General features: G+C 43.7%; 1 pseudogene; it reads left to right on the plus strand.

Moving 5' to 3' along the window:
• Window positions 1-7178: 7178 nt before the first annotated feature.
• LOC102850395 lies at window positions 7179-7494 on the plus strand (annotated as a pseudogene).
• Window positions 7495-13119: the final 5625 nt, after the last annotated feature.

Genomic DNA, 13119 nt, shown 5'->3' on the forward strand with positions numbered 1-13119 from the left:
GAGAAGATAGCCCTGAACTAGTGTTTCAGGCTGAGACGTTGAGTGGTCTGTTTACTCGTGAAAAATTTGTTGATATTCTATCAGGACTCTCTTCTTGCAGATGCATTATTTTAAAATATTAAACTGTCCAGTCTCTGAAACTGTTTGCTTGTTCATGGAAGATTAATTCCTTTGTATCTCCCTGTGTTTATTCCAAGAAGATTCCCAAAGTAGCCCATGCAAAAAGAGACACAGGTCTGATCACCTCCTCCCAAAGAGAGAGAAACTCTGAGTATGCTTGACAAATCCTGACTCGACTGGTCAGGTGGGACCCCACATCTGTGGACAGGGTTTCCCTGACGCTTTGCTATTGCTGCCCCCATCCCAGTGAACACTCATCCTTTAACCCTTAAACAATCTAACTGTAAGGAACACAGGTGTGAATTTGACCTCCAATTCCACAATTCCCCTGAACTGGCCTGCTGTGTGACCTTGGACTAATCATTTTACTCATCCAAAAACAAGTGAAATGATTCTTGTTGCTGCTGCTGCTGCTGCTGCTGCTGTTGTTGTTGTTGTGTGTCATAGGGCAAACTACCATTCATGGACAGCAGATGGGAAACCTGGCACCTTCCTCATGACGTCCGAAATGTTTAAGCTCGTCATTAGAGCCACTGAGTAGCTTCCCCTCTGTCTCTCACCGTCCATTTTTCCCAACTGAATGTCTTTTTCCAAGTACTGGACCCTCCTGATAACATGTATGTGAGATGACATCTTCACCAGCCTTGGCTCTCAGGAGCAACATGGTTGCATTCCCTTATATATAAACAAATGTATTTATTCTTTTTGTAAAATGGGACTGACATCAGGGTTGAGGGAAGACTGAGAAAGAGGGGATAAATAATGTACACTGCATTGAAACAGATGGGGGAGAGAACTGTTTAAAGGGATATGTGATTAGGTATTACTGTCATGACAGGAGTCCAGAATGAAGGCTGCATAGGGGAGTGGACCTGGGCGGAGGGATTGTGTAACAATGAAAGAAGTTTTCTTTTACTTTTCAAAGAGAAGAGTGAATGGGGAGGGGGGGGCAGGGAGAAAAGTGCAACAATGAATGAATGGAAACCCTAAGTCTCTGTAAACTTTCATTAAAATTAATAAAAACAAAAAAAAAGAGAGAATGGCTTGGATAGGGTGCATCTTAGTCTTTACAGTGATCACCTTGCTCTTCAGTACTTTGAAGATGTCCATGAGAGCTATTTTGCCCAATGGGACACGCCTTTTGACTTCTCTTTTTTTTATTTTTTTTTTTTTGCATGTATCGTAAAATCAGATCTGAGTGGTACAGGAGGAGATTGTCCCTCCTTCTCCAGCAGAGCATCTGATGGACTTGAACCATGCACCTCTGGGATTGCAGAGCAGCTTCTTGCCACTAGGCCACCAGAGCTCTCTGCCATTTGATTTCTTGATTGCTGCTTCTGTAAGTGTTGATTTCTAGATCCAAGTAAAATGACACTTTGAAAACTTCAATCCTTTTTTGATCTATCACTGTGCTACCTACTGGTCCCGTGCTGAGGAGTTTTGCTTCCTTGATGTTACATGTAATCCGTGACAGAGTGTTGACTTTAGTCTTCTGCAACAAGTACGTCACATTCTTCACTTTCTATAAACAAGATTGTATCATCTGCGTTATGGAGACTGATGATGAGTCTTCCTCCGATCCTGGTATCACGTTTTCTTCATATAGTCCAACTTCTCAATGTATGGAGAAAGGATTCAACCCTGATGTGCACTTTCCCTGATTTTGAACCACGCAATGTTCCCTTGTTCTCTTTTGAAACAGCTTCTTCATCTTTCTATAGGCTCCACATGAGCACAAGTATGTGCACTGAGCTTCCCATTCTTCTCAATATCATCCGTGATTTGTTATAATCTATACAGTCAAATGCCCTTGTAAAGTCAGTAAAACATAAGTAAATATCTTTCTGGTATTCTCTGCTTCCAGCCAAGATACAGCTGGCATCAGAATTGATATCTCTTATATCACAACCTCTTCTGAATACAACTTCAATTTCTAATAGTTACCTATTTATGTATTATTCCAGTTATATTTTTAAATACTCTTCAGCAAGATTTTACTTACATATGACATCACTGATATTGTTTGATAATTTTCATGTTTTATTTGGTCACCTTTTTTGGAATGGAAACAAATATGAATCTCTGAAGAAAATTAAAACAAGGTGATATCTACTGTTACTATTGTTGTGTACTGTTGAGTCAAAACAGACCCATAGCTTACTCTTCTGTGGGTTTTCAGAGGCAGTTTATCACACAGGAGGAGATTGCCTATTCTTTTCCTATGATATCTGCTGTTGTTGTTATGTGCCATTGAGTTGCTTGTGACTCATAGTGACCCTATGTACAACAGCTCTGATCCTTGTTCTATCCTGTGCCAATCTCATTTTCTCTGACATGCCTATTCCCATTACCCCAGTCGCTGAATCAATCCATCTCATCCAGGGTCTTTCTCTCCTGCACTGACCCTCCATCCTCCCAAGTGTGACGTCCCTCTCCAAGGACTGGTCCCTCCTTGCAACATGCCCAAAGTATGTCAGACAAAGTTTCAGAATCCTTGCCTCCAAGAAGCAGCTGGGGTGGAAATGGTTACCATGCTGTCTGCTAGACAAAAATTTTGGGGGTCTGAGTCAACTCAGAGTCTGCATCTCAGAAAAAAAGGCCTGGGGATCTAATTCTAAAAAATCAGCCAATGAACACTCTGTGGAGAACAGTTCTGTTCTGACACACATGGGGTCAGCAAGAGTGAGCAGTACTAACAACTGGGTTTTTTAAAGAAATGCCAAGAAAATGCTTGCTCTTCCCCTTGCCCAGACCTGAGCTGGAGGATTTTGATGTGTTATACATACTACATACCTATACATCTGTGTCTATGTACCCATTCTAGCCCTGACCCAGGTGATGTTTGTGAGCCAGGAGTGAAACCACAGGTGTCCTCTCTGACTCTGGAGGGAGACTCTTTAAACTTCTTATAGGAAGTCTGTCCACTCTCTGTGCTCCCTGTCACCTCCCTACATTCCCTGTCCGTGGCCGGCATCGGCCCCCTCTGCCTGCTCTGAGCAAGCTCCTCTCTGAGCTCCCTGGGCTTTACTCCTGAGGTTCTCAGTCTGAAGCTCCTGCAGGACTCAGCAGGAGTGTAAGAGCCCAGCTCTCACTTCTAGAGGATGTGGGGTTAATGATGGTCATTTAGAAACCAGAACATCCCAAAGCATCAGGCTGAGGCCAAGACGTCACCTAAAATCTCCCTCCACCCACTGCGTCCGTTGCCCGGCTTCCTCTGCCCCTCTGTCTGCCTGCCCTTCCATCCTGTCTGGCCCTGGAAGCACCTCTTCAAAGCGTGGCTGCTCACTCCCTCTCATTTCTGGTGTGTTTCTAGAGCTGGTACTTCAAATTACTACACCAGCTTGTCACACTCTCATGAAGAGGGTCAGTGGTCTGTGTGGCACCTAGCCCCGTGTGTATTCTCAGGCATGTTTGTATGTGCTCAGTCAGGTGATTTATAGCCTCCAAAAACCCACTGGAGGGTCAGCTATAAGCCGGTTTAGACTTGACAGCAATGAGTGAGTGAATGTGTCCAGCAGAACTGAATATACCAGATGGACCAAAATGAACCGAACTTTTGAACAACTCTTCTTATAAACAACGTCATAAGGGAGAGGTTTTTCTATTCTAACAAACGTTTGCACTATCACATTTATAAGGGACCCTTTCCTGCAAGATGCATCACCTTGCAGTTCACAATAAACAAGCAAAACTAACTCCAGTCTGAAAATCTTCAGTAAGGATATAGAAACGGGGGTCTTGCATGAAGGGATCTCTGTCTGCCCCCCTCCATTAACTCACTGCCCTGAGATGGTACAACCGAGACAGAACAAAGAAGAGACATTTGTTGAGTTTAAGCCTCAAAAGAACTTCTAGGATAAATACCATAATTGTGTGTTTTTACTGCACGGGTTAATCGGGAAGCCTTGCTTCCGACGCTGGCTGGGAGGAGATGGAAATGACTTTGTCTGGGGTTCCCAGCAGGAACACTGGCTAACTTTGCTGCACAGACCATAAAGGGGTGAATTCTAGCACAAGATCTTGGAACTGAATGCCAGCTCTTCACCAACAGTTCCCTCCTAATTTCTAACCAGGTCCTTCAGTTTGACCCCATGGGTCTCAGAGGCAGCATCCAGGAGTCTTGGTTTTCTTATTACTAATTACTTCCTGAGAGAGTTTATTGAATGTAAATGTGGTTATTTGTTGTTGTTAAGTGCTGTCGAGTCGTAGGCAACTCATAGGGACCCTGTGAACGAAAGTCCTCAACACCTGCATGACTTTCAGGCTCATAGGGTTTCTGGAGACAAGCTATTTGCGGAAGTGGATGCCACTCCTGCTTCCAAGCTTGTTTTAATCGGGGAACTCCACCAAACACTGTCCACCCTGGGTGACCATTATCACATTTGACACATCAGTGTGTTCAGCTTCACAGCAATCAGGAGTTCTCTCTGTACAGCAAGTGAATGAAAGTATAATGAAATTATTGATGTAAATGAGTTATTCAGGATTTGGATAAATATTGCATATCATAGCAACCCTAAAGAAGAGAGTAGGCCAATCCCACTGGTTTTCTAAGCCTGAAAATCTTTCCAGAAGCAGAATGCTTCCTCTTTCTTCTGCAGAGCAGCTGACGGGTTAGAAACCACCAACATTTCAGTTAGCGTCCAAGTGCTCCATCCCTGGGCTCTACAATCCTCGTTTAATGCGCACAACTCCATGCTCTAAGATACACATGGTACATACCTGGTTCTTTCTGGGACTCTGTGCACATCTTCTCCACTTCTCTCTCCCCTGCTTTTCATTCATCCTACTCCTTGGAGGCAAGGATTCTGAAGCTTCGTCTGACATACTTTGGACATGTTGCAAGGAGGGACCAGTCCTTGGAGAGGGACATCATGCTTGGGAGGGTCGAGGGACAGTGCAGGAGAGAAAGACCCTCGATGAGGTGGATTGATTCAGTGACTGGGGTAATCGGGGTAAGTGTATTGGAGACAGTGAGATTGGCACAGGATAGAGCAGAGTTTAGGGCTGTTGTACACAGGGTCACTATGAGCCGCAGGTGACTCGACGGCACATAACAACAACAATCCTCTACAAACAAGCTACTCACATGAGTCTCACTTCAGTCAGCCGTCAGGACCTTGTCACCATCCGTGTCACAGTGCCCATGACAGGTGAGCAGAGACACCGTCCTCGGACGCTCCTTCAGTGCTGAATCCCTTGCAGTGGTCTCTCTTGCAGGTTCTCCCCCTGTGTGACTCACCCCGTCACCCAGGACCTCAGAGCCACCATGTGTCACCCAAAGCCTTGCTATGTGACTCTATCACCTCCAGTAACATCACTCTCAATCCACATGTGCTCATCCCCAGTCCGTCCAGCTGAACCTGACAGATGCTATTACTTACCCAGTCACTGCCCTCAAGTCAGAACCGAATCATCACATGCCCTCTAATGCACGTCTTTCTCCCTCAGAGCCTCTGGAAGATTTGAGTGCCCATGAGCCATTGTTTTGGGGTCATCAATACAACTCTCTATGCCCGGTGCCACCAGAGCACCCTATTTTCCACATCTAGTTTGTACCCCTCTCCCACCACCAAATACTTCTCTTCACTCTTTGAATCCCAAAGAAGAAGAAGAGGGAAAAATAAAACCCAGAGAGAGACTGATGAGGAAAGAAACTGGAAAAGCGAGCTAAGTGCTGGCTGATAACATGAGACTTCTGCTGGGGTTTTGATGTTATTAGGTCTTAGAGAAAGGAAGCTAAGTTCTTTTTCCATTTCCATGTTCATGAGAAGCCTAGCTGATTCCTGTGACCACAGCGTAGAAATCCTTCATCCTATGTTTCTTGTTGTTGTTATTGCTGTTGTTGTTTGTTGTTGTAAGTGCCATCGAATATCACTCACAGTGACCCTATGAACAAAAGATCTGAACCCCACTCTATCCTGTGCCAACCTCACATTTCCTGACACACAAGAGCCCCTTGCAGCAGTCACCGTGCCAATCCACCTATTCAAGGGTTTTCCTTTCCTTCACTGACCCTCCACCCTTCCCTGCTTTAGCCTATAATAGGAACCTGAAATAAAAGCGCTCAGACTAAAAGGAGGCCTGGAATTGGCCAGCCAGCAATTTACAATCAGTTAATGAATTGCACTGTCAATGCAAAGGTATGAGGTTTGAATGCACAGTCTCGCTGTATCAGGTACACAACAAGTTCTTGTAACTGTTAGATGTCATCAAGTCAGTACTACTCGCAGCGGCCCTAAGAACAACAGACCTGAACCCTGCCTGTCCTGTGCCATCCTAATCATCTCTGACACACCTGAGACCATCACTGCGCCGTGCTAATCTATCGGGTTAAGAATCCTCCTCTCTTAAACTGACTGTCACCTTTCCAAGCATGAAGTCCCTTGCCAAGGAATAGCCTTTCCTAGTAACATCTCCAAAGCATGACAAACAAAACTTTGCTTTCAAGGAACACTCTAGCTGCACTTTTGCCAAGACATAAATGTTTACTCTTTTGGCAGTTCATGGAATATTCAATACCCTTCTCCAACACCCAGCACAGAGGCATCAAATTTTTTCTTTATCATCATTATTCATTGTCCAGCCCTCACATGCCTGGACTGGCATCAGGTGGCTTAGTGGTAAGGAGTTGCACTGCCAACCTAGAGGTCTGTGGTTCGAATCCACCAGCTGCTCCACAGGAGAAAGGTAGCATCTCCTCTCATTCTGTTCAGTGCCTCTGTAAACCTGCTAGAGGGTCAGCTGTGGTCGGTTTCAACGCAACAGTAAACAACAACAGTAACTAAATCCTGGTAACAAAAAGGTTCAAACTCACTCTGAACTACAGAGGGAAAATCTTGGTAATCCACTTCTATAAGGATTACCACTAGCAGGAGCCTACGGAATACAATTCTACTGTATAATACGTGGGTTAACCATGAGTTGAGATGGACTTAACAGCCTAAAAGCAATAGCCTTAGTGGTCAAAGCAAACAGAACCATTCACACCTAGCCAACACATAGAGAGGTTAAGAAGGTCAGCACAAAGCAGTGGCTGCAGAGAGAGAGTGGACCCGATGTCTCACACCACTTTGTTGGTACAGCCCACCAAGAGGCCAGAAGGCAGAACTTAATGCGGACCATGAATCAGTGAATGAATGCATGGAAGGCGTTTGTAAAATGTATGGAGAACATCTGAAAAGAGTGAATCCCAGCAGTCCTTCAATCACATATGATAGCAGTCAGTTGTTTGATTTGATTGATGATCTGGCCGACCTCAGCCGTCTTGTTTACTGAGCCGATATCCAGACACACCAGCCTTACAACAAAAACTGCGTCAAGGAGAAGATCTACGTGCTCCTGCGTCGACAGGCCCAACAGGCTGGGAAATAGTGGAATTGGAAGCGTTAGGGAATGGGGGTGGACTTGGAACACAAGTGTGTACAGCGTGCTGTAGTGGGAGTTTTGTATGATAGTCCCGTTTCTGTTTTGTTACACTCTAGCCAGGATTGAATGTATTAGATGAAATGTGAGATTTGTTCAGTCTGAAACCCCTGTTGCCTTTTTTTCCTTCTCTTCCCCCCCTTCTTCTTTAAACATTTTTATGATGACTTAAAAGGAAGTTGTTCTCTCAGTTAATGTTGATTCCAATCCTTCAAGATGTTCATACCTACTTTACAACATTCACTGTATTAACTCTTCTGCAAAGTAGATGGGGTGGGTGGGTAACAAAGTTTAGTGAGACCCTCAAAAGAAATCTTAGTTAAAAATAAAACAAACAAAAACAAAAGAAGAAGAAGGTCAGTACAAGAACTAGTCAGCTGGCTAGCCACCTAGACAAAGGAAAAGGGAAGCCGTTAACAGCACGCATCTTCCTGTTGATTTCCCATGGCTGCTTCCGTCCACACCTCTGGATTAAGGCTGGTGGACAGATGAAGTACCCTGTGTCAATTCATTCCAGAGTGCAATTTGTCATTTGGGGCCATCTGAGAAGATCCTGGTCCTCTAACAAGCCATGACACTGCTTTCATTTCTCCTTTGCCCCCACACTTTATTAAAACTTACAGTGGGTTCCGTCAAATATCCTTTCGAGAGAAAAAGAGAGAGAGAGAGAGAAATGGAGCAGCATTTGTCTCAACGCAATATGAAAGATTAGAGTTGGCTGGATAAAGAGAGAGAGGGACGCACATGTGTGCACAGGGACACACACACACAATTTCTCTTTCGCAATGACCTCCTTATGCCCCATCCATCAGCCTGGGGTTGGCTTATTCTAACTAGCAGATTCCTTTATTCTGTATAACAGGCCCATCAGACACAATCTGCATGCCAATTACTGGTACAGACCCCTTGATACCAAAAAATGGAAATTAGCTGTCAAGGAAAGACTTCAGCCAGCCAGGTTTCTTTCTCCCCCTCTATTTCCAGCTCATATGCACCCTCATCTGCTCAGCGCGTGGCTCTCACCAGGGAGTCCCCGGTGGAAAAAAGTCATCTAAAACATACAAACATATTTTATTGTTATTAGTATTAGTTGCTGACTCTCTCAGTACAATGTGAAATTCACCAGTGGGCAAAAGCTGCTTAGGGCAGAAATAGGTGAGAGAGGTTGGTGCTGATAATTGCATTTCTGTGGGAACAGATCAAGGCGTTCCACGAAAGGACATTCAAAGAAATGTGAGGATAAGGGCAAAAGAAAACAGACAAGGAATGGAATGCTGTAACCAGGATAACAATCGCCCCTTTCACACACAGCAATGGACCTAGGCAGAGTTGAGGGGACAGAGGTGAGACAAACTCGGTGAACAAGCCTGCATCGCTGCTTTGCATCCTAATCAGTTCTCACAAAGCCAGCCCGCAGCCAACCTAGAAGGCTTTACTCGGACACAGAAACACTCCAGTGTGTTTTCAGCCATCCTGAGCACGCAACTTGTGAGGCTTCTATCCTTCAGCTCCCGGAATCTTCAAAAGGAGATGATTTTGAAGAAAGAACTTTATTACATGCAACTCCTAGTTCAACATTTTATATAAACAACTATTGGCTTAGCTGTAAGACATTGCTTTGCCAACTCAAAGTCAGATGGTTCTAATCCACCAAGTTCTAATCCATGCAAGAAAGATGGACAATCTGAAAACTGGCTGGAAGGCCAGGTATGGGTTGGTTCTGATTCAATAGTCAACAACAACAACAATAACATTTCATAGTTAAGAGCTTTCTAGTGTTGTCTATAGGAAGTTGTGATGCTAAATCAAAGGCAGAAGGTCTAATGGTTCAAATCCACAGCAGTTCCTCAGGGAGAGAGGAGAGAAATTTCCTTCCATGTAATTTATAGCCCCTGAAACTCAGCAGAGAGTCAGCTATGAGTCAGTTTCAACTCTAGGGCTAGAAATATTTTATCATTATTCTGTGTCTAAGGTTTATCATTCAAAATTGGTTTTCCTAGCCAAAAAAAATAGCTGTTTGTTTTATGCTGAATTAATTATTGTGTTAAGGAAAGAGGATGCTATGTAGATGGGCGGGAATATGCAAATGGGGCATGTTAGCCTATCCACAAGAACAGTGGCTATCTACCATTCCACAAGGGGATTAGCTAGTCTCAACATTTTACACGGGGATTGGCCAGTCTCAACATTTTACACGGGAATTGGCTAGTCTTGACATAGAATTGAGCAAGCCAGAATGAGAGACGGACAGATCTTACAGCACCATTGAAGAGAAAGCAAGACAATGGAGAATGTTATTTCTGCTTCAGCTACACTTTATGGCGGCAACATGTAAAGGCTGAACTAGAGACCTCATGAGAAATGACACCTTGGTGGGAAGGGAAAGCCAATATTGGCAGGACTGAGAACTTGGAAACTCTAGCCTGGAACCATGAGGCTCTGAGCTGGGATGCTTGTGTGTACATTTCAGGAACTATCTTGACTGTATTCTGTTATTAATCTGGATTATAACTCTTGACTTCCTCAATATGATTCTGTGTGGTCTGTGAGCTATCACCTCAGATTTTGGACACAGCAAAGCAGTAAGATTGGTGTTAAGATGAGTAGAAAGAGGTGTGTGGGAGTGTGGGGAACACGTCTGACCTCATGGGAACTAGTTTTGTGTTATCCACGCTGTTGACAGTTACAGTTCCCCTTTGTGAAGCTGATAAATGTCAGGCATGGCCGACCCCATGTGGTTCTTGCTTTTTACAGTTACAGAACATTGTATTAAATGGAGTTCCCACAATTTTATCTTACTTGTATCCACAATCAACACCCTTGGGGAAAATCTAGTCAAGAGTCTCTCCAAAGTTTTATTAAGCAATGATGTCAGTTTAAAGACTAAGGTACACCTGATCTAACCACGGTTTTTCAGTTGCTTCCTATGCTTCTGAAAGTAGGACAATGAATAAGGATGACAGGAAAAGAATCCTTAGAAGATGCCTTTAAGTTGTGGTGTTAGAGACGAGTACCTAATATCTCATGGACTGTGCAAAGAACAAAAAATATGCCTTGAAGAAAGTTCAACCAGAGTTCTCCTTAGAGGCAAGGATAGCAAGCTGTCTCACATATTTGGGGTGTGTCATTAAGAGGAGTCATTCCTTGGAAAAATATATCATGCCTGGAAAGATGGAAGGTCATAGACAGAGAAGAAAACCTTCAAGGAGATGAATTAACAGAGTGGCTATAAACATAGGTTCAAGTATGACAGAGGTTGGATGGTGCAGGAAAGGCCAAGGTTTGGATCCCCTGTTCCTAAGGTCACTATGACTTTCACACAACTTGATGGAACCTCATTTCAACAAGTGGCATCTATGGTTAATCCTCCCCGTTACTGAGAATTTGAAGGTACCCGAGAAGAAAGATCTGTTGACCTACTTCTTATACTCATTGCCATCAAGTCAGAACCAACTCACTCCTGACCCTCCAGTGGATTTTCTGAGGCTCTAAGTCACAAGGAAGACTGCTCACCTTTCTCTCACAGAGCAGCTGGGGGATTTGAAGCACCAGAGAGCTGTGAGTATTGGTGCTGGCAGTGTAGCCACAGTGCACTTTGGAGGCAAGAATGCCAAAGCTTCATCTTACGTACTTTGGGCATGTTGCTAGGAGAGGCTATTTCTTGGAGAGGGATTTCATGAAAGGTCAGCAAAAGAGAGGAAGAGCCTCAGCAAGACAGATTGACACAGTGACTGCAGGAGAGTGTTCAAATGTGTCAGAACTGAAGGGGGATTGGGCAGAATAGAACAGTATTCATATACGTTGTTCACGAGAGCACTATGAGTCATGCTCAACTTGACAGTGCATAGTAACAACAACAACAACAGATAGAGTACCCAGTAAGAAAAGTAAACATAGGTTTGCTTATGTCTGTAGCAAGCAATTTGATGTCTCTCTGACTTCACAGATAGTCTTTGCTAACGATTGTCTGTATGAAATTGTTCTGTATAGATTAATATGTGAGTACAAGAAAGCCCTTGCGGATTGTGTAGTCTACCCCTGGTCGATGTCCACAAAGCCATCTCCTTAGCTTCCCCTGCAGGACGACTTGTGTGTTTCCTCACCTAATTGTTCTCTAAGCCTCTCCAAGAAGTTTTGAGTTAAGAAGTTTCTCATCACTCACTGCTATGCTTATGCAAATGTTGTTAGGTGTCCTCAAGTCAAGTACCACTCAAAGTGACCCGATAAACAACAGACTTGACTCCTGTCCAATCCTGTGTCATTGTCATCTCTGACACACTTGAGCCCATTGCTGCAGTCACTGTGTCTTTCTATCTTACTGGGGGGGGGGGGGTCTTCCCCTATCTTATGGACCCTCCACCTTTCCAAGCACGATGTCCCATTCCAAGGAATAGCCTTTACTAACAACATATCCAAAGTATGAGAAAAGCCAAAGCTTTGCCATTCCTGCCCACAAGAATTACTCTGGCTGCACCTTTTCCAAGACATACCTGCTGGCTTGGGTAACAGGGCAACAATGCTCATTATAGCCAAGTGTCTTTCAGTTGGGAAAAAAAGCAACCAGAAACCCTCCAGAACTATCATTTTTTTTCTGTTTTATTTCTTTTTTTATCATTTCTGATTTTTCTATATTTATATGTTAAAGACTATGCTGTGAGTCTTTTTTAAATTGTTATCAGTTTGTATACAATCGTTCCTATACATTGTGTCCTGTACAGGTACTTTATCATTCATAAGCATCGTGTTTTCTTCAGGTGTACTGTGTTTATGTAATCACTCATCTACATTATACTTGTATAATTAATTACCGTTATCTATGCCTGGTATCATCCCCTGTTTTCAAGTTCCCATTGATCCACCAAAACCATCTCAAATTAAAAAGGAATTTTGTAAGAAAACAGAGTGATCTCACAGAAATGCAGGAGAAACTGAACCACTAGATAGAGGAGAAGGCAGAGTCACTGGTTCTTCCCAGGTAGGGCTCCTGTCTCGTTTGTTCTCATTTAACTGTATGATAAGTATTTGCATTTCGCAAACAGAAGAATCAGTCTATGTGTCTGTAAGAATTCCCTGAGTGTCATGGAGGAGGAGATTGTCCTCAGATGTGCGATCCCAGAGACAAACAGTGTGACATTTCTCACAAAAACGAAAAATGACAAGCTTCCTTGGATATCATATTTGCTTACCACAGCCTGGAAGCTCCTTGCCTGGTGGCAGAAAAGCCATCAGGTTATCTCATGACTTCCCTGAATGTACTAATTATTGTCACTGTTGTTGTTAGGTGCCATCAAGTCAAGTACGACTCATAGCAACCCTTGGAATAACAATCTGAAACCTGTCCTATCTTGGGCCATCCTCACAATCTCTGACACTCTCGAACACACTGCTGTAGTGACTGTGTCAATCCACCTGATTCAGGGTCTTCCTCTCCCTAATTGTCCTTCCTTCTTTCCAAGGGTGATGTCCCTTTCCAAGGAATGGCCTCTTCCAACAATATCCTCCACGTATGTGAGATGAAGCTTTCCCTTTTTTTATTTTTATTTTATTACTGTGTGTGTGTGTGTGTGTGTGTGT

The sequence above is a fragment of the Elephantulus edwardii genome, unplaced genomic scaffold (genome assembly GCF_000299155.1).
Source record: "Elephantulus edwardii isolate Elephantulus edwardi_28Jun2011 unplaced genomic scaffold, EleEdw1.0 scaffold00027, whole genome shotgun sequence".
Taxonomy (NCBI): Eukaryota; Metazoa; Chordata; class Mammalia; order Macroscelidea; family Macroscelididae; genus Elephantulus; species Elephantulus edwardii.